The following is a 25,582-nucleotide window of genomic DNA, read 5'->3' on the forward strand; positions in this document are numbered from 1 at the left end:
GCACTTATGTGTCTTGCGCATCTCGGAGCCCCAAAATTATTTTCCGGGCTAGATGCAGCTAAAAATTATTATTAATTTTAAATCTGGTGGAGCTTAGTATAGATGGCCTAATAGGATCAGTGCTGCACACTGCTACAAAGCCCAAATTATTTTCCAGCCAAGATACAGATAAACATGATTAGTAATTTTAAATCTGGTGGAGCTTATTATAGATGGCCTAATAGAATCAGTGCTGCACACTGCTACAAAGTCCAAATTATTTTCCAGCCAAGATACAGATAAACATGATTAGTAATTTGAAAGCTTAAAACGGTTGGTAGGGTGATTTTAACCAATCATCAAGCTTTTACTCTCCCCAGGATGACACAGGGGTAGAAAAGTCGTTTCGGATCCATGATTTGTTCATCTTTATGAACGTGAGTCTGTCTACATTATCAGTGGAGAGCCGCGTGCGCTTATCTGTCAGCACACCACCAGCAGCGCTGAACACACGTTCAGACAGAACGCTGGCTGCGGGGCATGACAAGATCTCCAAGGCGTAAGTGGCTAGCTCCGGCCATTTATCCAGATTGGAAGCCCAAAAAGAGCAAGGGTCCAGTGACACAGTCATGGCTTCAATGTTTACTTGGAGATACTCCTGTACCATCGTCTCTAGGCGTTGACTATGTGTCAGACTTCTTGTCTCCTGTGGCCTTGCAAAGGATGGGCTAAAAAAGTGGTGAAATGATTCCGCAAAATTGATGTTACCAGCAGATACTGTGGTTCTGTTACGGTTTGAGTGCTGAACACTTGACGGTCCCACGGTTGGCAAGTTGGAACTGTGAGATTCACTACGTGCACCACTGGTGTTTTGTGGAAAAGCACATGTAAGATTCTGCAACAGTCTCTGCTGATACTCCTGCATGCGTGCATCCCTTTCTATGGCAGGAATAATTTCGGCAAATTTACTTTTGTACCGGGGATCTAACAGTGTGGCAACCCAGTAGTCAGGATTATTTCTAATTCTCACAATTCGAGGGTCATGTTGCAGGTAGTGCAGCAAGAAGGCACTCATGTGTGTTGCGCATCCAGGAGCACCAAGTCCCTGTTGTGTTGGTGGCGAGGTAACAATCATGCTTCCTTCCTCTGTCCTCTCCCCCCAACCTCGCACAACAGAAATGTGATCAAGGTCTCCCTCATCTGATGAGTCTTCCATCAGTTCGTCCTCCACTTCTTCCTGGGCTCCTGCACCTTCCTCACTAGTTTGGCTGCTACCATGCGCCCTGGTAAAACCATCTCCCCCACACTCACATGCCTGCCGCCTTGGTGCTGCCGACCGTCTGGACCTTGTAGATGTTAGCCCTTCCGCATACAACTCCTCCTCCTCTACTTCCTCCACCTCCTCTTGTGCCACCACCTGACTCCGAATTCTCTTTAAAATGTGCTCCAGCATGTAAATCACCGGAATAGTCATGCTGATAATGGCATCGTCAGCACTAAACATCTTCGTCGCCATTTCAAAACTGTGCAGAAGGGTGCATAGGTCCCTGATCTGAGGCCACTCCTCCAGCGTGATTTGCCCCACCTCTGGATCTCGTTGGCCCAGGCTATACGTCAGAACGTATTGCACCAGGGCTTGTCGGTGCTGCCACAGTCGCTGCAACATGTGCAGAGTTGAATTCCACCGGGTAGGCACATCGCATTTTAGCCGGTGAAGTGGCAGGCCCAACGACTTCTGTAGAGATGTAAGTCGCTGAGCTGCGGGATGCGAACGGCGGAAGTGAGCACACAGCGACCGTGCCCTCTGCAGAAGGCCATCTAGTCTGGGATAGTGGGCTAAAAATTGCTGGACAACCAGGTTCAACACGTGAGCCATACAAGGCACATGTGTGACATTGCCCCGGCGAAGGGCCGCACCCAGGTTTGCAGCATTGTCGCACACGGCCTTCCCTGGTTTCAGGTCCAGTGGAGACAACCATTCATGAAATTGGTTCTCCAGAGCTGACCACAACTCCTCAGCTGTGTGACTCACATTTCCCAGACATTTCAAAGTAAAAACCGCCTGATGACGGTGAGCCCTACTGCCAGCATAGTAAGGAGGTGTGCAGGATCCCTTCTGCGCAGTTAGAAAGCTTGTGGCATGACCAGACAGGCTTTGGGTGCAGGTGGAAGACCGAGAGGAGGTTGAGGAGGCAGAAGCAGTGGAGGAACTTTGACATAAAGAGGATTGACGCACAACTCGTGGGGACGGCAAGACTTGGACAGCAGCCCCTTGTCCTGCTGTCACCATAGTTACCCAGTGCCCAGTCAGCGACATGTAACGCCCCTGTCCATGCCTAGTCGTCCAAGTGTCTGTGGTGAAATGCACCCTGTCACACACAGAGTTTCTCAAAGAAGCGGTGATGTTGTGTGCGACATGCTGGTGGAGCGCAGGCACACCTTTCTTTGAGAAGTAGTGCCGACTGGGCATCTGGTACTGGGGCACTGCGACGGACATAAGGTCTCGAAAATCCTCTGTGTCCACCAGGCGGAAAGGCAGCATTTCTGTAGCCAAGAGCTTGCAGATGGTGAAATTCAACCTCTTAGCTTTCTCATGGCTAGGAGGAAATGGTCTTTTACTTGTCCACATCTGAGGGACCGAGGGCTGGCTATTGTGCTTGGACGGGGTTGATAAGGGTGTCCCCGGCAAACTGCCGGTCTGTGAGGAAGATGCAGGCGGACATGTTAGGTTGCCTTGATCCAAAGGTGGTGCTATCGATGTCGGACAGCGCTCAACACCAGCTGGTGTTACCACCTCCAAAGAAAATGATGACCTGCCAATCACGCTGGCTGTTGCGGGTAAAGAGGTGGCAGGTCTGCGCCCCAAAACAGGTGTGACTGCTGTCCTCCCAGTCATAGAGGATGAAGAGGCCGCGGATGCACAAGATATGGCAGACGGTGGTTGGCCCGGCCGGCTAGGCCGCATTGTAGCACACTGAGCTTCCCACTGCAACTTATGCTTCATGTCCATGTGCCGGTTCATGCATGAAGTACTCAAACTATGTATTTTTTGGCCTCTACTTAGCTTTTGCTGACAAATGTTACAGATAACACGAGTTGGGTCATCTTTATCGATCTGAAAAAATGCCCAGGCTATGCAAGGCTTAGCACCCATGCGACCTGAAGAGCCACCACGACTTGTGGTGAGAGGCAGAGTTGTGTTTGAGGATGCAGTTGTTGACGTGCTTCCAGTACTACGTCTCTGTACAGGAAGGCGCAACCTGACCTCGTCGTCACTAGCATCTTCCTCCACCTCCTCTGCTGACCTCATCTCTTGGCTGACTGTGGGTTGACAGTAAGTGGGATCTCCAACCTCATCATCATCACCCTGTGCGTTATCACACCCGTCGTCTTCAGAGCCAACCTGTTCCTGCCCTGACAAAAAACTAAAGTTGTCGCTCCAATCAGGTATTTGAGTCTCATCATCGTCTTCCTCATTGTCTCCACCAACAGGAGTTACAGTTTGGGAATGAGGGTCTACATTATGGTCAGAACCTTCTGCGTCTGGTCCTGGATCCGACTCATAAAGATTCTGGGCATCAGTGCAGATCATTTCCTCGTCTGGATTCACAGAAGCGCTGGAGTCGACCTCTGATTCCCAGGCTATAGTATGAGTAAACAGCTCTGCAGACTCAACCATCTGTTCTACCTCATACTCAGACGGGCAGCTGGAGATTTGGGAGCTGTGAGGAAGCAAGTGCGATTGGGGTGACACCTTTGAGGACTGGAGTATTTGTGATGTTGAAGTTGATGTGGAGGAGAGCCCACTTAAAGGAGCACTTGATATCCGTTGAAGCACCTGCTGTTTTTGTGCCTCATCTGGAATTTGTAGCGATTGGCGTGGCCGTAAGAAAGGGATCTTATCACATTGTCCGCTAAAAGAAGTAGACATTTTAGTTTGGCTGGAAGATGGTCTTTCTTCTGCAGATGTTACTGTTGCTTTAACACCTACCCCACGGACACAACCTTTTTTCCCCTTCCCAACACGCCTATTCCCCTTTCCACCAGCAGCAGGCCTTTTTCCACTCATTTTGGTGGTTAACTAATTCACAACTCTGGAGTTGTTTGCACAAAAAAACAATGGATGGGAACCGAGCAGAGCTGAGCGGCCAAAGTGTGGTATTAGGCCAAAACTATTGGCTGGGTTAGATGGAGAAAAAAATTATATTCGATTTGCAACCTGATAGAGGTCAGTATAGATGGACTAATAGAACAAGTCCCACACACAGCTAGAAGCCCAAATATTATTTCAGAGGTAGATGCAGAAAAAAAATATATTCAGTTTGCAACCTGATGGAGGTCAGTATAGATGGACTAATAGAGAAAGTCCCACACACTGCTAGAAGGCCAAATATTTTTTCAGAGCTAGATGCAGACAAAAAATTATTTTGAATTTGCAACCTGATGGAGGTCAGTATAGGTGGACTAATAGAACAAGTCCCACACACTGCTAGAAGGCCAAATATTTTTTCAGAGCTACATGCAGATAAAAATTATTTTTAATTTGCAACCTGATGGAGGTCAGTATAGATGGACTAATAGAGAAAGTCCCACACACTACTAGAAGGCCAAATATTTTTTCAGAGCTAGATGCAGATAAAAATTATTTTTAATTTGCAACCTGATGGAGGTCAGTATAGATGGACTAATAGAGAAAGTCCCACACACTGCTAGAAGGCCAAATATTTTTTCAGAGCTAGATGCAGATAAAAATTATTTTTAATTTGCAACCTGATGGAGGTCAGTATAGATGGACTAATAGAGAAAGTCCCACACACTGCTAGAAGGCCAAATATTTTTTCAGAGCTAGATGCAGAAAAAAATTATATTCAGTTTGCAACCTGATGGAGGTCTGTATAGATGGATTAATAGAACAAGTCCCACACACAGCTAGAAGCCCAATATTTTTTCAGAGGTAGATGCAGAAAAAAAATATATTCAGTTTGCAACCTGATGGAGGTCTGTATAGATGGATTAATAGAACAAGTCCCACACACAGGTAGAAGCCCAATATTTTTTCAGAGGTAGATGCAGAAAAAAAATATATTCAGTTTGCAACCTGATGGAGGTCAGTATAGATGGACTAATAGAGAAAGTCCCACACACTGCTAGAAGGCCAAATATTTTTTCAGAGCTAGATGCAGAAAAAAATTATATTCAGTTTGCAACCTGATGGAGGTCAGTATAGATGGACTAATAGAACAAGTCCCACACACAGCTAGAAGCCCAAATATTTTTTCAGAGGTAGATGCAGATAAAAATTATTTTTAATTTGCAACCTGATGGAGGTCAGTATAGATGGACTAATAGAGAAAGTCTCACACACTGCTAGAAGGCCAAATATTTTTTCAGAGCTAGATGGAGATAAAAATTATTTTTAATTTGCAACCTGATGGAGGTCAGTATAGATGGACTAATAGAGAAAGTCCCACACACTGCTAGAAGGCCAAATATTTTTTCAGAGCTACATGCAGATAAAAATTATTTTTAATTTGCAACCTGATGGAGGTCAGTATAGATGGACTAATAGAGAAAGTCCCACACACTGCTAGAAGGCCAAATATTTTTTCAGAGCTATATGCAGATAAAAATTATTTTTAATTTGCAACCTGATGGAGGTCAGTATAGATGGACTAATAGAGAAAGTCCCACACACTGCTAGAAGACCAAATATTTTTTCAGAGCTAGATGCAGATAAAAATTATTTTTAATTTGCAACCTGATGGAGGTCAGTATAGATGGACTAATAGATAAAGTCCCACACACTGCTAGAAGGCCAAATATTTTTTCAGAGCTAGATGCAGAAAAAAATTATATTCAGTTTGCAACCTGATGGAGGTCAGTATAGATGGACTAATAGAACAAGTCCCACACACAGCTAGAAGCCCAAATATTTTTTCAGAGGTAGATGCAGATAAAAATTATTTTTAATTTGCAACCTGATGGAGGTCAGTATAGATGGACTAATAGAGAAAGTCCCACACACTGCTAGAAGGCCAAATATTTTTTCAGATCTAGATGCAGATAAAAATTATTTTTAATTTGCAACCTGATGGAGGTCAGTATAGATGGACTAATAGAGAAAGTCCCACACACTGCTAGAAGCCCAAATATTTTTTCAGAGCTAGATGCAGAAAAAAATTATATTCAGTTTGCAACCTGATGGAGGTCAGTATAGATGGACTAATAGAACAAGTCCCACACACTGCTAGAAGCCCAAATATTTTTTCAGAGCTAGATGCAGAAAAAAATTATATTCAATTTGCAACCTGATGGAGGTCAGTATAAATGGACTAATAGAATGATGCTATGCCCAAAAGATTTTACTTCACTAGGTGCAGTAAAAAAATTGGTATTCTATACACAGGTGGTATATCTTGCAACACAGATAGGCTACTCCACTGACTAACACACTCTGCAATAGGCCAAAAAGGATTAGCTTTGCTAGATTCAGCCAAATGCTGTGAAAAAAAGTTGCACAGCACTGGCACAGACCTGCCTGGCAAAAACTGATAGGAACTGATGTAACCTAGTCCTGAAAAGGACTGCAATTACAATTAGTCTTTACTCCCACAATCTATCTATTTAAGAGCACAGACCTGCCTGATAAAAGTCGTAGGAAATGCTGTAACCTAGTCCTTAAAAGGACTGCAATCACAACTATTCCCTACTCCCAAGCTATCTGTAGATTTGTGCAAAAATTGGCTTGAAATTAACAAGGTATAGCGCACACAGCAACAGCGGTGCCATCTAACACGCAGCTGCAGCAGTGAGAAAATGGTGGCGATGGGGAAAATGGCTTGGTCTTATAGGGCAAGGACATGTGACATACACTGCCAATGACACATGCCCTTGCTTGTGTGAAAAACAGCAGTTCGCTCCGTGTGTGCGCTGCTGATAGGCTGACAGACTGCACCTCCCCACTGCAAATGCGGGAAAGAGAAAAAAAATGGAGATCTTCATTATTCCTGCAGAGATCCATCCCCTGCCCCTCCCCCCACCCCGCTGTACACTCAAACTGCGTATTAACATTAATTTTCATCATTACTGAGAAAAAATCCAGTTATGATTTTGGTGCACGAACAGTTATCGAACATAACCTCGAACAGCCGAATTTTTCTCAAATCGTTCGTGTTCGCCGAACGGCTCGAACACCGCCCAAAACAGCTCGAATTTGAGATTGGCGAACAGTTCGAGTAGAACAACGCTCGTCTCTAATTTTAACACTAAATGACAAGTACAGTAGCCAATACTGTCACTATACTCTATATATATGACTGACATGTTTCTATCTATCTAATATATGTGTGATTCTGTATTCTTTCTGTTCTAAATTGTCGGGTACCGATGTTATAACTGTATGCGGCTGCTGAATTGCCGGCTTTTTTAAAGCGACGGGTACGTGAAAATCGGATGGCACTAGTGTGTTCCGAGTGCTCTGCTATGTTTTTCATGCACCCTCCTATATACCCTGCCTGCCTGTCTGCCTATATTTTCTGCCTGCCTGCCTGACATGTTTCATTGTGCACTGTTCACATCGATTAGGGCAATTTTTGACCTTCTGCAGACCGCCGGGGGGGACCGCCAGAAAAATGCTCGAGTTTCCCATAGACTTACATTGGGCTGTTTGCTCAGGTCGAGCACCCGAGCATCACGATGTGCTCGGCCCGAGCTTCGAGCACCCGAGCATTTTAGTGCTCGCTCATCACTACTCAAGACTAATGACAACTTATTCAATATGATGACTTAATGTTATCAAATTCTGTGTCGTACCTCTGGGTTCAAAATGTTCACTATACCCCTTGATAAAATCCTTGAGGGGTGTGTGGCACCCCAGGGGTCTGGTTTCCCACAGTAATGTAATGTTATGTCTGAGAGCAGGTGGGAGGTCCTTTGGTCAGGGATCCTGTGCATGCCACACCTCCTGCCCAGTCTTGGGAGGGGAAGAACTTCCCCTAGATAAACCTAGGGCTGAGGCAGGGTTAGGGAGTAGAGAAGAAGTAGAGACGAGAAACAGTCATAGGAAGAAACAGCAGAAGCTCAGTGGGAGCAATACTACTACGAGTCAGGGGCTGGCAGCTGCAGAGCTCGCCCTGACTGAGAAGCTTTCTTACCGGACCCGGCGTCCGAGGCTGTGGGGACTAACTCTTACCCAGCAGCAGAAGCCGACCGGCAGGGGATTTCAGGTCCTCAGGCCCAGAAACCCGAAGGCACGGTCACACGCGTGGGACCAGCACCGCCATTGTGGAGCGGAAGCCATTAGAAGGCCCCGAGTCACCGGCCATACGGGTGAGCACCACACGGTACACTCAGGGACGTGGGCTACTTATATCCGCTTCTAGCAAGGTAGCCAGAAGAGTACAGTGAGTTTGGGAGGCCTACAACTCCGCCTGGCCAGGGGAGATCCCATCTGCTCAAGGACTGACCAGGCCCCGTTCGCTAGCAAGTACTCCGGGAGGGTCTATCGTTGTTACCAGTAAAGACCCTGAATTACACCGCACCGTCTCTGAGTGGTTCCTGCTACCCCCATCTTCCACGTCGGCTGCCCTGAGGCCATACCCCTCCCGTTGGGGGTTATACTATCACGCTGCACAATTCTACACCGGCCTCAGCGGTCTGCCCTGCAGCGGCAGCTCCATAGCTGCAAATCAACGGGTGGCGTAGTCGACACTCAAATAACATCTATCAAGACTGCCACACACTGAGTTTGACTCCCTGGGCACGGATCGGGTCCCCGCCACTCGGAGACTACAACCCTCATCTGATCCGGTTCCGGGTAAGCCCCGTGCGCGAGACGCTGCGCGACACAGCAGGCCCAGGGGCGCGTCAACTTTGGCGTAGTCGGCAGGATTTCGTGCCCGCAACCAGCGGGTACTGCGTGCCTGAAAAAGAGACTTTTAAAACTTACCATCCGTGAAGTTTTCCCGCCATCGGTGAAGATTCCCACCATCCGGCGCCATTTTCAGCCTCCTTCCCGCCATCTGTGAAGATTCCCGCCATCCGGCGCCATCTTCAGCCTTCTTCCCGCCATCCGTGGAGTTTTCCCGCCGTTGGACGCCATCTTGAGGACGCCGCGCGGGAAGAAGAGGGGCGTGGACTCCGAAAAGCCCGCGAGAACTGAAGCCCCGCCTCACGTCCGGACGTTGCGTAAGGTCCTGGAAGGAGCCCAGCAGACGCCGACGTCACCGGAGCGCGACGGAAGGTCCTCAACCCTGACGATCCACTGCGGAGCCGCGGCCTACGGAAGAGGATCATCGCAAGGTAGGCCACGGTCCACTAGGGGGGAGAAGGATGTCGGATACGGAGGAGAGCTTCACCGCTTCAACCCCCGCCAGCGCCACCGCTGTCGCGGTCATGCCTTTCACCATGCCCTATATCCCGGGGGCAGCCTGGCTACCCCAGTACTCAGGGGAGTCACATACCCTGCAGGACTTTAGAGAAAGGCTGGATAGCCTCTTCCAGGTGTACACCCTCACAGAGGAGCAAAAAGTGAGCATCCTGGTGGCCCAATTAACCGGAGCAGCCCGAAGGGAGGTAAAGTCCTGGCCACCTGGGGGGAGGACTGTCGCAGGGATACTAACCCGGCTGAGGGACACCTTTGATACCCGCACCTCAGCCGAGATCAAGCTTAGATTCTACGGGTGCAAACAGCGGGCCCATGAGAGTATAAGGGACTATGCCCTGAACCTACAAGAGGCCCTGAGAGCCGTTAAGCAGACCGACCCTGACGGCGTGGGAGACGAGGACAGGCTGTTGACTGAACAATTTATAGAGGGTTTATATTGCAATGCCCACCGAACCCAGTTGCGGGCAATGGCCCTACAGGACCCTCATCTGGGATTTGCACAGTTCAAGGACAGAGCCATCCGGGTGCTCCGAGAACCGGCACCGGATGGCGTTGTGACCCACAGGCGCCCAGCTATCACTTACCACCAGGAGGCGGCGCCCTTGTCGGCAGGGCCTGTAGGGGCTGATGCGCAGGCTTTGAACAATGACCCGGCTCCAGACCTGCACCATCAGGTCCAAGAGCTAGCTAAAAGCGTTGCTGCGTTAACCCGAACTGTGCAGTCTTTACAGGCTTCCACTCCAGGGAAGATCCAGCTGGCATCCGGACCGGAGAACATCCCCTGGCGTCGACCAAGGAGGACCCCACCGGCCAGAGGAAGACCCAGTGACCGGTACAACGAGGACGGACGACCCATCTGCCGCAGCTGCAATCAACCCGGACATATGGCAAGGTACTGTCCTTTAAACTGGCACAACCTGGGGGTAGAGGGCCAACCCCCAGGAAAAAGATCACCAGGCCCATCGAACTGGCGCGACAAATATGTCGGAGGACGTCCAGTCTTGCCTGTGGTACTGGATGGCATCCCTATGAGTGCCCTACTGGACACCGGGTCACAGGTCACCACCATCCCGTACGTGCTCTTCAAGCAGTACTGGAATGACTCGGATATAACCCGCTACCCTGACGACGACTTGAGTATCATCGCCAGCAATGGTCAGCCCGTGCCACAGATCGGATTTAAAGAGGCGACCATTAAAATTGGTAGAGTCGAACTAGCAGCACAGGGACTGATTATTGTAGACATTGACAAACACGAGAGTCACCCAAAGATAACGCTAGGAACTAATGTAATTGAAAATTGTCTTGCAGAGGTGATTTTCCTTTTACAGCAGGTTGCCAAGAACGCCAGCTCCGGCGAGCAGCGGGTGCTCCAGAAAGAGATCCGGGCACTGATGCGACGGCAACAGGTGGAACTCTCCGGCGGTGAGATTGGTAGCGTAAGAATGTGTGACCCTTTTCCTATTGCCATGCCCCCAAAAAGTGAAATGATGATTTGGTGCCGGGCAGCTATTGGTCTGAGAGGTAGAGATTACCAGGCAATGGTAGAAACAGTTTACTCAGACAGTAGGCCCACCATCTTGACAGCACGGGGGGTGGTTAATGTACGCCATGGGAGGGTGCCCGTTCGCATAATCAATATCGGGAAGAGGGAAGTGTACCTGCCCCGGTATGCCACGCTAGCCAAATTATATACCATTAACCAAAATGCTATACAATCTGTGGAACCCTTGCCTCCATCTCACCCGGAGGAAGGTAACGGCTCTAAGAAAACAATGGAGGACTGGTGTCAGCAACTACATTTGGGTACTGACTCCACTCCCTCACATCAGAAACAGGGAGTCTATCGGGTGGTTCAAGAGTACGAGAGAGTGTTTAGTAAACACCCGTTAGAATTCTGGCGAGTCAAGGGGGTAGAACACCACATCCCCACGGGAGACCATCCTCCCATAAAAGAGAGGTATCGACCCGTACCCCCTGCACACTACCAACACGCCAAGGGGATGCTTAGAGACATGAAGGAGGCTGGGGTGATCAGGGATAGCTGTAGCCCCTGGGCAGCTCCACTAGTCTTAGTCAGAAAAAAAGACAACACCATGAGGATGTGTGTAGATTACCGGAAAATCAACCGTATCACACACAAGGATGCGTACCCCTTACCAAGGATAGAGGAGTCATTGGCTGCTTTAAGATCTGCTAACTTCTTCTCTACCTTGGATCTCACTAGCGGGTACTGGCAGGTTCCTGTAGCAGAGGCGGACCGGGAGAAGACCGCATTCACCACCCCGATGGGACTTAGCGAGTTCACCTGCATGCCGTTCGGACTCTGCAACGCACCAAGAACCTTCCATCGACTAATGGAGTGTTGTCTGGGCCACAGAAACTTCGAGACGGTCCTGTTGTACCTGGACGATGTCATCGTATATTCCAAGACGTATGAGGACCACCTGAAACACCTGGCGGAAGTGTTCGAAGCTCTGGCGAGTTACGGCCTAAAGGTGAAACCCTCCAAGTGTCACCTCCTGAAACCAAAGGTGCAGTACCTGGGGCACGTGGTGAGCGCTGACGGAGTGGCTCCCGACCCTGATAAGATCACCGCAATTAAGGAATGGCCAAGCCCCTCCAGCATAAAAGAAGTGCGGCAGTTCCTCGGGTTGGTAGGCTACTACCGAAGGTTTATTCCCGGTTTCACCAAAAAGGCAGCACCTATGCAGGACCTCCTGATAGGCCAGTCCCGGAAGGCCAAGAACCAGAAGCCGCCCTTCAAATGGGAGGAGCTGGAAGAAGAGTCCTTCCGCCAGCTGAAGATGGCCCTCACGGGGGACGAAATCCTGGCGTACCCGGATTATAGCCAGCCCTTTATCCTCTACACCGACGCCAGTAACATCGGGCTAGGAGCCGTACTGTCCCAGATCCAGCAGGGGAAGGAACGAGTAATCGCCTACGCCAGCCGAAAGCTGCGACCCACCGAAAGGAACCCCGAGAATTACAGCTCATTTAAGCTAGAGTTCCTGGCTGTAGTATGGGCAGTCACCGAGCGCTTTAAGCATTACCTCGCTTCTTCCCGGTTCACCGTGTACACGGATAACAACCCGTTGACACACCTGGACACGGCAAGACTCGGTGCCCTGGAGCAGAGGTGGATGGCCCGTCTGTCCAACTACGAGTTCACAATCAAATACCGGGCCGGACGCTCCAATACCAACGCGGACGCCCTGTCCAGGATGCCCAACCTGCCGGACGAAGGAGAAGATCCGGAGGAACTGGAAGAAGTTGAACTCCCTGCGTTCCACCGTCATGGGACTATCCAGTATTCCCACCGGGTAAGGAGTAAGCAGGCTGCTACGTTGAACCCCTTACCTCACTACAATTGGGCGGAAACGCAAGACAGCGACCCTGCCGTCCGACTGGTGAAGGAGATGCTGACTCGCCCGGAGGCTTGCCTTGAACCAGACGCTCCGGAGGAAGCCAAACAACTATGGGCAGAGAGGAGTCGACTGTTCCTTTACAAGGGGAAGTTGTGCCGCAGAATGGTTAACTCCCGGACGCATGAACTACTCTGGCAAGTAGTGGTGCCACGAAGAGACGCAGCCATGGTGATGGAGGCATACCACGACGGAGCTGGACACTTCGGGTGGAAGAAGCTGGAGTTCCTGCTGCGCGAGCGATTCCACTGGGTAGGCATGAGGGGAACCATTGAGAAGTGGTGCAGAGACTGTGGCCCGTGCAACCTAAGAAGGAAGGACCGTGCCAGCCAGAAGACTCCGCTGCAGTCCATCGTCACCCGGCAGCCGTTGGAACTGGTAGCCTTGGATCATGTAAAACTGACCCCAAGCAGAAGTGGCTACGTCTACGCACTAACCATCGTGGATCACTACTCCCGGTTCTTGGTTGTCGTCCCCGTCAAGGACTTAACAGCTCGAACAGCAGCGAGAGCCTTCCAGCAGCATTTCTGCCGTCCACACGGGTACCCGGACCAAGTGTTGACAGACCAGGGACCTGCCTTTGAAGCGGAGGTCTTCCAAGAATTCTGCACTTTGTATGGCTGCCGGAAGATAAGGACGACACCCTATCATCCGCAAACTAATGGACTTTGTGAGAAAATGAACCAGGTGGTAATGGATCTTCTGAAAACGTTGCCCCTGGAAGAACGCTGTCTGTGGCCTGAGAAGCTGCCCGATCTGGTGGACCTATACAACCACATCCCGGTAGGTTCCACCAACTGTACCCCGGCTAACCTAATGAGGGCAAGACCTGGTAAGTTACCTGTTGACCTGGAAATGGGAGTCCTGACACCCGAGGACACTTCACCAGAAGCAGACTGGGACACAGAGAGGCAGCAGCAGTACCGGAGAGTACAGGAGAGCGTGGAGCGAAGTCTCTGTCAGGCTAGGGAAAGACAAGAGAAAACTTACAACCAGTATGCTCCCGCTGTTCCCCTGGTACCCGGAGAGCAGGTCTTGAAGAGGAAGAGACGGCTCCACAAGTTGGACGACCAGTGGGAGAAGGACCCGTACACCGTACTGCCCTCAAGCCACGAGAACCCGAAGGTTTGTACCATCAGTAAAGACGGAGGGGAAACCACAGCCATTGTATCCCGGGACCACCTGAAAAAGTGTCCCGAACAACTGAGGAACCCTGAAGAGGAACAAGAAGACCATCGACCCGTATAGGAAAGTGAAGATATGGTTAGTACTGTGCTCGGGGACTTCCCTCGGTCTTGGACTCAAGTCAATGGTGCAGTTGTGGTACCCGTACTCACTTTCCTCCAACCAGCATCCCAAGCACCTACGGAGCAACAGGTAGAGCTGGAAGAACAGCCGGTCCAGGAGGCAGAAGACCCCACACCAGCAGACCAGGAGGATCAACCCTCTGCTTGCAGTGAGCCTGCCATATCCCTAGTGAGCCAAAGAGCCGGTAGACAGCTGCCCAGTTTACCCTTGACAGCTCCTACACCCTGTAGTTCAGGGCTAGACAGTCAGCTCCGTAGGTCCACTAGGGCCACTAGGGGCCAGTTACCCGCACGTTGGAGGATTTGAAGTGTATAAATTGTTTTATTTGTGGTTACCTGTGTATTGTTGCTTGTGTATAATTTTGTGTTTCTAGTTATTTGTAGGAGTCCTTGGTGGATTTACCGGGAATCCCTTGTACATAGTTGGAGCGTAACCCAGGATGGACTAAAGACTGTTAAGGACTCGGGGCAGGACAAACCCCTACCTGGTTGCGTCTCCCTGTTTTGGTGAAATGGACACCTTGCTTTTCTTCAAAGACTGCACCCGGTTACGGACATGCCGTGACCACCTTTATGTGTTTCTTCTTATTGTACTGTTATTGTTGTTATATCTTGTTATGTTTTTCTAAAATATGTTTAGTCCCGGAGTACTAAATTTCACTAGGGGGGAATGTGGCACCCCAGGGGTCTGGTTTCCCACAGTAATGTAATGTTATGTCTGAGAGCAGGTGGGAGGTCCTTTGGTCAGGGATCCTGTGCATGCCACACCTCCTGCCCAGTCTTGGGAGGGGAAGAACTTCCCCTAGATAAACCTAGGGCTGAGGCAGGGTTAGGGAGTAGAGAAGAAGTAGAGACGAGAAACAGTCATAGGAAGAAACAGCAGAAGCTCAGTGGGAGCAATACTACTACGAGTCAGGGGCTGGCAGCTGCAGAGCTCGCCCTGACTGAGAAGCTTTCTTACCGGACCCGGCGTCCGAGGCTGTGGGGACTAACTCTTACCCAGCAGCAGAAGCCGACCGGCAGGGGATTTCAGGTCCTCAGGCCCAAAAACCCGAAGGCACGGTCACACGCGTGGGACCAGCACCGCCATCGTGGAGCGGAAGCCATTAGAAGGCCCCGAGTCACCGGCCATACGGGTGAGCACCACACGGTACACTCAGGGACGTGGGCTACTTATATCCGCTTCTAGCAAGGTAGCCAGAAGAGTACAGTCAGTTTGGGAGGCCTACAACTCCGCCTGGCCAGGGGAGATCCCATCTGCTCAAGGACTGACCAGGCCCCGTTCGCTAGCAAGTACTCCGGGAGGGTCTATCGTTGTTACCAGTAAAGACCCTGAATTACACCGCACCGTCTCTGAGTGGTTCCTGCTACCCCCATCTTCCACGTCGGCTGCCCTGAGGCCATACCCCTCCCGTTGGGGGTTATACTATCACGCTGCACAATTCTACACCGGCCTCAGCGGTCTGCCCTGCAGCGGCAGCTCCATAGCTGCAAATCAACGGGTGGCGTAGTCGACACTCAAATAACATCTATCAAGACTGCCACACACTGAGTTTGACTCCCTGGGCACGGATCGGGTCCCCGCCACTCGGAGACTACAACCCTCATCTGATCCGGTTCCGGGTAAGCCCCGTGCGCGAGACGCTGCGCGACACAGCAGGCCCAGGGGCGCGTCAGGTGTAGTTTCCAAAATTGGGTCACTTGTGGGGGGTTTCTACTATTTAGGCACATCAGGGCCTCTCCAAATGAGACATGGCATCCGCTCTCGATTCCAGCCAATTTTGCCTTCAAAAAGTCACACAGTGCTCCTTCCCTTCTGAACTCTGCCGTGCACCCGAACACTGTATTTTCCCCACTTATGGGGTATTGGTACTCAGGAGAAATTGCACAAAAGTTTGTGGGGTCCATTTTCTCCTCTTACCCTTGTGAAAATAAAAAAATTGGGGCTAAAACATCATTTTTGTGGAAAAAGTTAGATTTTTTTTATTTTCATGGATCCATGTTATAAACTTCTGTAAAGCACTTGAGGGTTCAGGGTGCTCACAAGACATCTAGATAAGTTCCCTGAGGGGTCTAGTTTCCAAAATGGTGTCACTTGTGGGGGGTTTTCACTGTTTAGGCACATCAGGGGCACATCTGCTAATTATTCAAGCAAATTTTACATGCAAAAAGTCAAATGGCGCTCCTTCCCTTCTGAACCTTGCCATGAGTCCAAACAGTGGTTTTCCCCCACATATGGGGTATCTGCTTACTCAGGAGAAATTGCATAACAAACTGCATGGTGCAATTTCTTATGTTACACTTATGAAAATGCAAAATTTTCTGTCATAAAGACCCCTCAAAGTGACTTCAAATGTGATGTGGTCCCTAAAAAAAATGGTTTTGTAAATTTTGTTGGAAAAATGAGAAATCGCTGGTCAACTTTTAACCCTAATAGCTCCCTAATAAAAAAATGTTGGTTCCAAAATTGTGCTGATGTAAAGTAGACATGTGGGAAATGTTATTTATTAACTATTTTGTGTGACATATCTCTCTGATTTAAGGGCATAAAAATTAAAATTTAGAAAATTGCAAAATGTTCAAAATTTTCACCAAATTTCCATTTTTTTTCACAAATAAACGCAAGTGATATCAAAGAAATTTTACCACTATCATGAAGTACAATATGTCACGAAAAAACAGGCTCAGAATCAGGGGGATCCATTGAAGCGTTCCAGAGTAATTACTTCATAAAGTGACAGTGGTCAGAATTGTAAAAATTGGCCTGGTCATTAACGTGCAAACCACCTTGGGTTGTAAAGGGGTTAATGACCTTGTAGGGGGCATACAGAGTAGAATTTTATATTTGCAGATGACATTAAACTCTTCAGGGTGATCAACACAGAGGAGGATTATTTAATATTACAGAGGGATTTATATAAACTGGAGGCTTGAGCAGAGAAATGACAATTGAAGTTTAATGCAGATAAATGTAAGGAAACAAAATGTATAAGTATGCACTATATGGTGGAATACTAGGTAAAACTATCACTGAAAAGACTTAAATCCCAGGAGAGGGCTGTTTGATAAATATAAGGTTTAGGGTCCCGTCAAAGAAATGTCACCTTGCCGTGGTTGATGTGCTCTCATGAATTATGTGCTAAGTACATTAATTTTATACATATAGTCTATATAGCTCTAATGCAGTTCAAATATCATATATTCATATATTCAATGTTTACATACGTCTTAGCGCTTATAGAGTTCTGTTGTTTTCTCTTGTTTGCATACTGAGAAAGACTTGGGCGTATCAATTGATGATCAACTAAAATTTAGTGACCAGTGCCAGGCAACTGCTGCCAAGGAAAATAAATTAATGGGAAACTGAGCTAGAGTGGGTATAGAGAAGAGCGACTGAAGTGATTAAGGGAATGGGTGAACTGCAATATCTAGTCCGGTGCAATTCCGATGCAGAAACGCTTAAAAAACGCTTGGTAGAAGGTCTCCCATGTTCCCCAATGATAATCCGCATGTGCTGTGCACATGCTGCCGAAATTTCCGCTGCGGATTATCATTGCGGAAAAATCCGCAGCACTACCAATTATTTTGCGGAAGCGCTGCGTTTTTGCTGCCATTGACTTGCATTGAATCGCATAATATCCGCATCACTACATGTGCACATGCGGATAACATGTGGATATCATGCGGTTCAATGTGCGGATGATACCCAGTTTAGGAGAAGAGGAGACTCTCCTCCAGACCAGGGTACCAAAAAAAGAATAAAATAAAAAATATACATTATACTTACCTTCTTATGGCCCCTGGTGTCCTTATCCGATCCGTCCTGGCTTCCCGGCAGCTCGCGATGGTCTAAAAGGACCTGTCATGACGTCATTTAGTCATGTGACGGGTCACACGACAGCGGACGTCGGCGGTCGCATGACCTGTCACATGACTAAATTATGTCATGGCAGATCCTTTTAGACCACCGCGAGACACCAGAGACACTTGACGGATCGGATAAGGGCACCGGGGGCCATCTGAAGGTAAGTATAATATTTATTTTTTATTTTTTAACATTCTTTACGGTCACACTATATAAATCCATGCCGGTTGCATGGATTTATATAGTGTGACCAAGTTGTCAAGCACTTTCCAAGTGATGCTAAAATCGCTTGGAAAGCGCTTGACAACCCGCATGCGGAAATGCATGCAAAAATGCTTCACTTACGCTTGTCCCTGGCAGGAAAAATGCATGTAAAATCCACATGCGTTTTTTCTGCCAGGGAGATGCAGAAACGCTCAGGAAAAATCCGGAGCATTTCTGCATCGTGGGCACATAGCCTTAGTGTTATTTAGTTTGGAAAATCGAAAGCTTAGTAATCAGCAACACTCCTGCTAAGGGTAGACGGCTGCTCGTTTTTTTTCCCTTAATTGGTTCTCCTCCCTCCCTCCCTCCCTCTGGTGTTGAGGTGGGTGGGAACAGCAGGGGGTGAGTGTGGTGTGTTAAAATAGGTGGAGTTATGCAGATCTAAAACGCGTGGATTGCAGCAGCAGCAAGCCGAAAAGTGGAGGCATGTAAGAGATCTAGAGGTTGACAACATGTCTTCTTAACGGGAGTCCTCGTGCCCATCTGAACAAATGGACTTTTCAGGATCCGAGGGTGCCACACTAGTCCGAAACCAATTCAGGTTATCGCTTCTCGGCCTTTTGGCTAAGATCAAGTGCAGTGATCTAGCTGTTGCTGCCTTGGTCTTGGCTGGGAGGTACCCGGGGTACCCGGCTTGTTGACCTTGGTGGATCGCTCTCTCTTAACAGAGGGAGCCTCACCTCCTTGCTGCTATTGGCAGGTCGGATTAGTACCTGGGCAACGAGAGGCGATCACCCCCTGTCACCACACATAGCTGTGGGGGTCAGTTTCTAAGAACCAATCAAGATGGATTTCTGGAAGAAGAGATGCTGTTTGCGCTTTTTCGTGAAGATGGATTTTGAGGACTTTTTATTGGATGAACTGGAGATACTGGGAGTTGTTGAAGTTTGGACCTTTTGGAAGAGAAGAAATCCTGTGCATGCAGGAGATAAGATATAAGAAGATCTTTGATGTAACGCTGAGGTCTGAAGAAAAATGTGTTTCGTTTCTTAAGAATTGGAGAGAAGAAGATATGCTAAGTGTTGGAGTGGATGCATCACTTATTGGAAGACCCAAGAGGATAGTGATACATATGGATGACCCTTTCATGGAGATAGAGGAGATGTTGGTTTATTTGAAGTCTCAGTTTTTGTGGGTTAAGTTCCTGAACAATTTTGTGAACAAGATCGGAGTTTGGAATGGTAAAAGAAGGTTTCTTGTGTTGGGAAAAGAGGAAGTTATAATTAAAGGAAACATTTTTATTAATGGAAAGAGTGGTTTTTGTTATTTGGAAAATGAGAAAAGAACTTTAGTGGAAGAAACTGAAGTTAAAAAAGAGGAAGAAACTTTGGGAAAGTTATTTAAGCCAGTAATTGTAAAGGAACCTTTTAGTGGTAAAGTTATTGAGATGATAAAACTGGAGAGTAAAAAAACAGGTGCTGTAAATTGTGTTGGAAAAAAGGGAACAAAAGTGGAGACATTAAATGTACAGTCAAAGGTGATGGAAAAGAAAGAAGCTAGTAAGAAAGTTGGAAAAAGTTGTTTTTGGAGAAACTAGAAAATAGTGAAGATAATTTTGTTGAAAAGGAGGAGTTAATGGTGGAGTATGATTCGAGTTGGAAGAAATTGGAAGAGGAGGAAAAGAAGAAAGCGAGGAAAAGAACTATGTTTGAGAAGGAGATGGAGTGTATGAACAGTTGTGTGCCTCGGTTGCTGAAAGAGATAGAGAGAGAGGAGTTTGGATAAGTGAAGTAATTATTATGTGTTTGTTTTGCATATAAATAAATTAGAGAAATTTATAATATAAAAAAAAATAAATATAATAATACAATTTAAATAACACGATGATGGATTTGGTCCATCATTGTTTCCACATTTTTGGTTTCTAGATAGTACTTGTATTTCTGAGTGTAAAAAAAAAAAAATCTGTTCTTATCAGTTTAATATCTGATACGTCCCCTATCTGGGGACCATATATTAAATGGATTTTTAGAACAGGGAGATGGAAAGGGGCTTGCTCTGTCCACTCCACACATTGACCTGGTATTGCAGTATCTCCAGGAGCGGTGCACCCCCTTCTTAATGCAGTTTCTAAAATCAGAAATAATTGAATTCAATGCATTTTGTTGATTTTGCTTGTTTGTCGGATTTTTGGGTGGACTCTTTGGCTTTGCTTTTCTTCCCCTCATTGGATTTTTCATGTTAAAAGTTGCAGAAGCCAGATGACAAACTCATTTTGGTTCAACTGTACATTGTATTGTATTGTATTGCATTGCGTTGCATTGTACTGTAATGCAATGCTATCTATCTAGCTATCCCCTCTTTCTTTCCTTTTGGATGAACAGCCATATTAGGCAAGGATTTTGGAGTTTTCACCTAACTACAGGTGGTGAGATAAGCTGCACAATATAGTTGTCCTTTTGGTATATTGTTGCACACACACCATCTATTTAGCAAATGCCCTTGTTATCAACTGCAGCCGTTTAAACTCACCTGAGCCAACAGGTAGGTGCGCTGGTTAACCTGCGCTTAAAATTTCTTTTTTGGCTTGCTACAATGACTTTTCTGAAATTTTGTCTCCCTCCCTCTGGTGGATCATTGACTTCTTTAATTTCATGCCTGCAGATTATAAAAAATAACCAAAAAAGTTTGGTCTATGGCGTTCTTTTAAAGTGCTGCTTATGGCTGTCTCTGTGAGCTTCTTAGTGGTGTTCAGCCAGCCAGGTGTCCTGCCTGCAGTAGATGGAATGTGGTAATGGAACACTGCGCATGTCACAATAGGCTCTGACCCTTATCTGGCTGGACACGGCAGCCATTTTCAGTCTGCTGAACAACCAGCAGCAGCAGGTAAGGTAAGTAATCAGCAACACTCCTGCTAAGGGTATACGGCTGCTCGTTTTTCTTTCCCTTAATTGGTTCTCCTCCCTCCCTCCGGCGTTGAGGCGGGTGGGAACAGCAGTGGGTGAGGGTGGTGTGTTAAAATAGGTGGAGTTATGCAGATCTAAAACGCGTGGATTACAGCAGCAGCAAGCCGAAAAGTGGAGGCATGTAAGGGATCTAGAGGTTGACAACATGTCTTCTTAACGGGAGTCCTCGTGCCCATCTGAACAAATGGACTTTTCAGGATCCGAGGGTGCCACACTAGTCCGAAACCAATTCAGGTTATCGCTTCTCGGCCTTTTGGCTAAGATCGTATGACTGTACCTTGATTGGTGTGAGTCTCCACGAGGAATCCGGACCCTTTTGTGGAGGATTTTCTACTTTTTCCTGTGGTATTCCATACCGACAGAATCCAAGATGTCTTTTGTGAAGAACACCATCCGTTTGTCCGTGAATCCATCTGACGAGAATAAGAACAACGTGGTTTTCATTGTCCAAGACATCGTTGAAGGCAAAGCTGGACCAAGACGTTCTGACATCTTCAGTGTCAACGAATTTTCACGTCAAGGTAATTATGATGTTACCTTTATGGACCAGGATGTTTGCCTCAATGTCTTTGAATGGTTCCGTGGTCACTCTAGTGACCCCTGCTTGGAAGGAGTTAGTTGGGAACCTTTTTTTGGTCTGCAAGAAAAGGAGGTGACTGTGACTGTCTATAACCTTTTTACAGACCCTGAGTTGCTGGAGTGCTTCCTCTCACGCTACTGTGAATATGTGCGGAAGGGAGTGAAGCAAGTCAATTGTCTAGGGATCTTAAACTGTCAGAATAAATTCCGTGTGAAATTGAAAAGGGATCCTGACTAGAGATGAGCGTTGTTCGACTCGAACTGTTCGCCAATCTCAAATTCGAGCTGTTTTGGGCGGTGTTCGAGCCGTTCGGCGAACACGAACGATTTGAGAAAAATTCAGCTGTTCGAGGTTATGTTCGATAACTATTCGTGCACCAAAATCATAACTGGATTTTTTCTCAGTAATGATGAAAATTAATGTTAATACGCAGTTTGAGTGTACAGCGGGGCGGGGGGAGGGGCAGGGGATGGATCTCTGCAGGAATAATGAAGATCTCCATTTTTTTTTCTCTTTCCCGCATTTACAGTGGGGAGGTGCAATCTGTCAGCCTATCAGCAGCGCACACACGGAGCGAAGTGCTTTTTTTCACACAAGCAAGGGCATGTGTCATTGGCAGTGTATGTCACATGTCCTTGCCCTATAAGACCCAGCCATTTTCCCCGTCGCCACCATTTTCTCACTGCTGCAGCTGCGTGTTAGACGGCACCGCTGTTGCTGTGTGCGCTATACCTTGTTAATTTCAAGCCAATTTTCGCACAAATCTACAGATAGCTTGGGAGTAGGGAATAGTTGTGATTGCAGTCCTTTTAAGGACTAGGTTACAGCATTTCCTACGACTTTTATCAGGCTGGTCTGTGCTCTTAAATAGATAGGTTGTGGGAGTAAAGACTAATTGTAATTGCAGTCCTTTTCAGGACTAAGTTACATCAGTTCCTATCAGTTTTTGCCAGACAGGTCTGTGCCAGTGCTGTGCAACTTTTTTTCACAGCATTTGGCTGAATCTAGCAAAGCTAATCCTTTTTGGCCTATTGAAGAGTGTGTTAGTCAGTGGAGTAGCCTATCTGTGTTGCAAGATACACCACCTGTGTATAGAATACCAATTTTTTTACTGCACCTAGTGAAGTAAAACCTTTTGGGCATAGCATCATTCTATTAGTCCATCTATACTGACCTCCATAAGGTTGCAAATTGAATATCATTTTTTTCTGCATCTAGCTCTGAAAAAATATTTGTCCTTCTAGCAGTGTGTGGGACTTGTTATACTAGTCCATCTATACTGACCTCCATCAGGTTGCAAATTAAAAATAATTTTTATCTGCATCTACCTCTGAAAAAATATTTGTCCTTCTAGCAGTGTGTGGGACTTGTTCTATTAATCCATCTATACTGAACTCCATCAGGTTGCAAACTGAATATAATTTTTTTCTGCATCTACCTCTGAAAAAATATTTGGGCTTCTAGCAGTGTGTGGGACTTGTTTTATTAGTCCATCTATACTGACCTCCATCAGGTTGCAAATTAAAAATAATTTTTATCTGCATCTAGCTCTGAAAAAATATTTGGCCTTCTAGCAGTGTGTGGGACTTGTTCTATTAGTCCATCTATACTGACCTCCATCAGGTTGCAAACTGAATATAATTTTTTTCTGCATCTACCTCTGAAAAAATATTTGGCCTTCTAGCAGTGTGTGGGACTTGTTCTATTAGTCCATCTATACTGACCTCCATCAGGTTGCAAACTGAATATAATTTTTTTCTGCATCTACCTCTGAAAAAATATTTGACCTTCTAGCAGTGTGTGGGACTTGGTCTATTAGTCCATCTATACTGACCTCCATCAGGTTGCAAATTGAATATAATTTTTTTCTGCATCTAACCCAGCCAATAGTTTTGGCCTAATACCACAGTTTGGCCACTCAGCTCTGCTCGGTTCCCATCCATTGTTTTTTTGTGCAAACAACTCCAGAGTTGTGAATTAGTTAACCACCAAAATGAGTGGAAAAAGGCCTGCTGCTGGTGGAAAGGGGAATAGGCGTGTTGGGAAGGGAAAAAAAGGTTGTGTCCGTGGGGTAGGTGTTAAAGCAACAGTAACATCTGCAGAAGAAAGACCATCTTCCAGCCAAACTAAAATGTCTACTTCCTTTAGCGGACAATGTGATAAGATCCCTTTCTTACGGCCACGCCAATCGCTACAAATTCCAGATGAGGCACAAAAACAGCAGGTGCTTCAACGGATATCAAGTGTTCCTTTAAGTGGGCTCTCCTCCACATCAACTTCAACATCACAAATACTCCAGTCCTCAAAGGTGTCACCCCAATCGCACTTGCTTCCTCACAGCTCCCAAATCTCCAGCTGCCGGTCTGAGTATGAGGTAGAACAGATGGTTGAGTCTGCAGAGCTGTTTACTCATACTATAGCCTGGGAATCAGAGGTCGACTCCAGCGCTTCTGTGAATCCAGATGAGGAAATGATCTGCATTGATGCCCAGAATCTTTATGAGTCGGATCCAGGACCAGACGCTGAAGGTTCTGACCATAATGTAGACCCTCATTCCCAAACTGTAACTCCTGTTGGTGGAGACAATGAGGAAGACGATGATGAGACTCAAATACCTGATTGGAGCGACAACTTTAGTTTTTTGTCAGGGCAGGAACAGGTTGGCTCTGAGGACGACTGGTGTGATAACGCACAGGGTGATGATGATGAGGTTGGAGATCCCACTTACTGTCAACCCACAGTCAGCCAAGAGATGAGGTCAGTAGAGGAGGTGGAGGAGAATGCTAGTGACGACGAGGTCAGGTTGCGCCTTCCTGGACAGAGACGTAGTACTGGAAGCACGTCAACAACTGCATCCTCAAACACAACTCTGCCTCTCACCACAAGTCGTGGTGGCTCTTCAGGTCGCATGGGTGCTAAGCCTTGCATAGCCTGGGCATTTTTTCAGATCGATAAAGATGACCCAACTCGTGTTATCTGTAACATTTGTCAGCAAAAGCTAAGTAGAGGCCAAAAAATACATAGTTTGAGTACTTCATGCATGAACCGGCACATGGACATAAAGCATAAGTTGCAGTGGGAAGCTCACTGTGCTACAATGCGGCCTAACCGGCCGGGCCAACCACCGTCTGCCATATCTTGTGCATCCGCGGCCTCTTCATCCTCTATGACTGGGGGGACAGCAGTCACACCTGTTTTGGGGCGCAGATCTGCCACCTCTTTACCCGCAACAGCCAGCGAGATTGGCAGGTCATCATTTTCTTTAGAGGTGGTAACACCAGCTGGTGTTGAGCGCTGTCCGACATCGATAGCACCACCTTTGGATCAAGGCAACCTAAGATGTCCGCCTGCATCTTCCTCACAGACCGGCAGTTTGCTGGGGACACCCTTATCAACCCCGTCTAAGCAAAATAGCCAGCCCTCGGTCCCTCAGATGTGGACAAGTAAAAGACCATTTCCTCCTAGCCATGAGAAAGCTAAGAGGTTGAATTTCACCATCTGCAAGCTCTTGGCTACAGAAATGCTGCCTTTCCGCCTGGTGGACACAGAGGATTTTCGAGACCTTATGTCCGTCGCAGTGCCCCAGTACCAGATGCCCAGTCGGCACTACTTCTCAAAGAAAGGTGTGCCTGCGCTCCACCAGCATGTCGCACACAACATCACCGCTTCTTTGAGAAACTCTGTGTGTGACAGGGTGCATTTCACCACAGACACTTGGACGAGTCAGCATGGACAGGGGCGTTACATGTCGCTGACTGGGCACTGGGTAACTATGGTGACAGCAGGACAAGGGGCTGCTGTCCAAGTCTTGCCGTCCCCACGAGTTGGGCGTCAATCCTCTTTATCTCAAAGTTCCTCCACTGCTTCTGCC

At 47.4% G+C, this 25,582-nt stretch overlaps 1 pseudogene; it reads left to right on the forward strand.

Moving 5' to 3' along the window:
* Positions 1-20,064: 20,064 nt before the first annotated feature.
* Positions 20,065-20,281, forward strand: LOC141160250 (U2 spliceosomal RNA; annotated as a pseudogene).
* Positions 20,282-25,582: the final 5,301 nt, after the last annotated feature.

The sequence above is a fragment of the Phyllobates terribilis genome, unplaced genomic scaffold (assembly GCF_046119375.1).
Source record: "Phyllobates terribilis strain yellow unplaced genomic scaffold, ASM4611937v1 Scaffold_8__6_contigs__length_399053987, whole genome shotgun sequence".
Taxonomy (NCBI): domain Eukaryota; kingdom Metazoa; phylum Chordata; class Amphibia; order Anura; family Dendrobatidae; genus Phyllobates; species Phyllobates terribilis.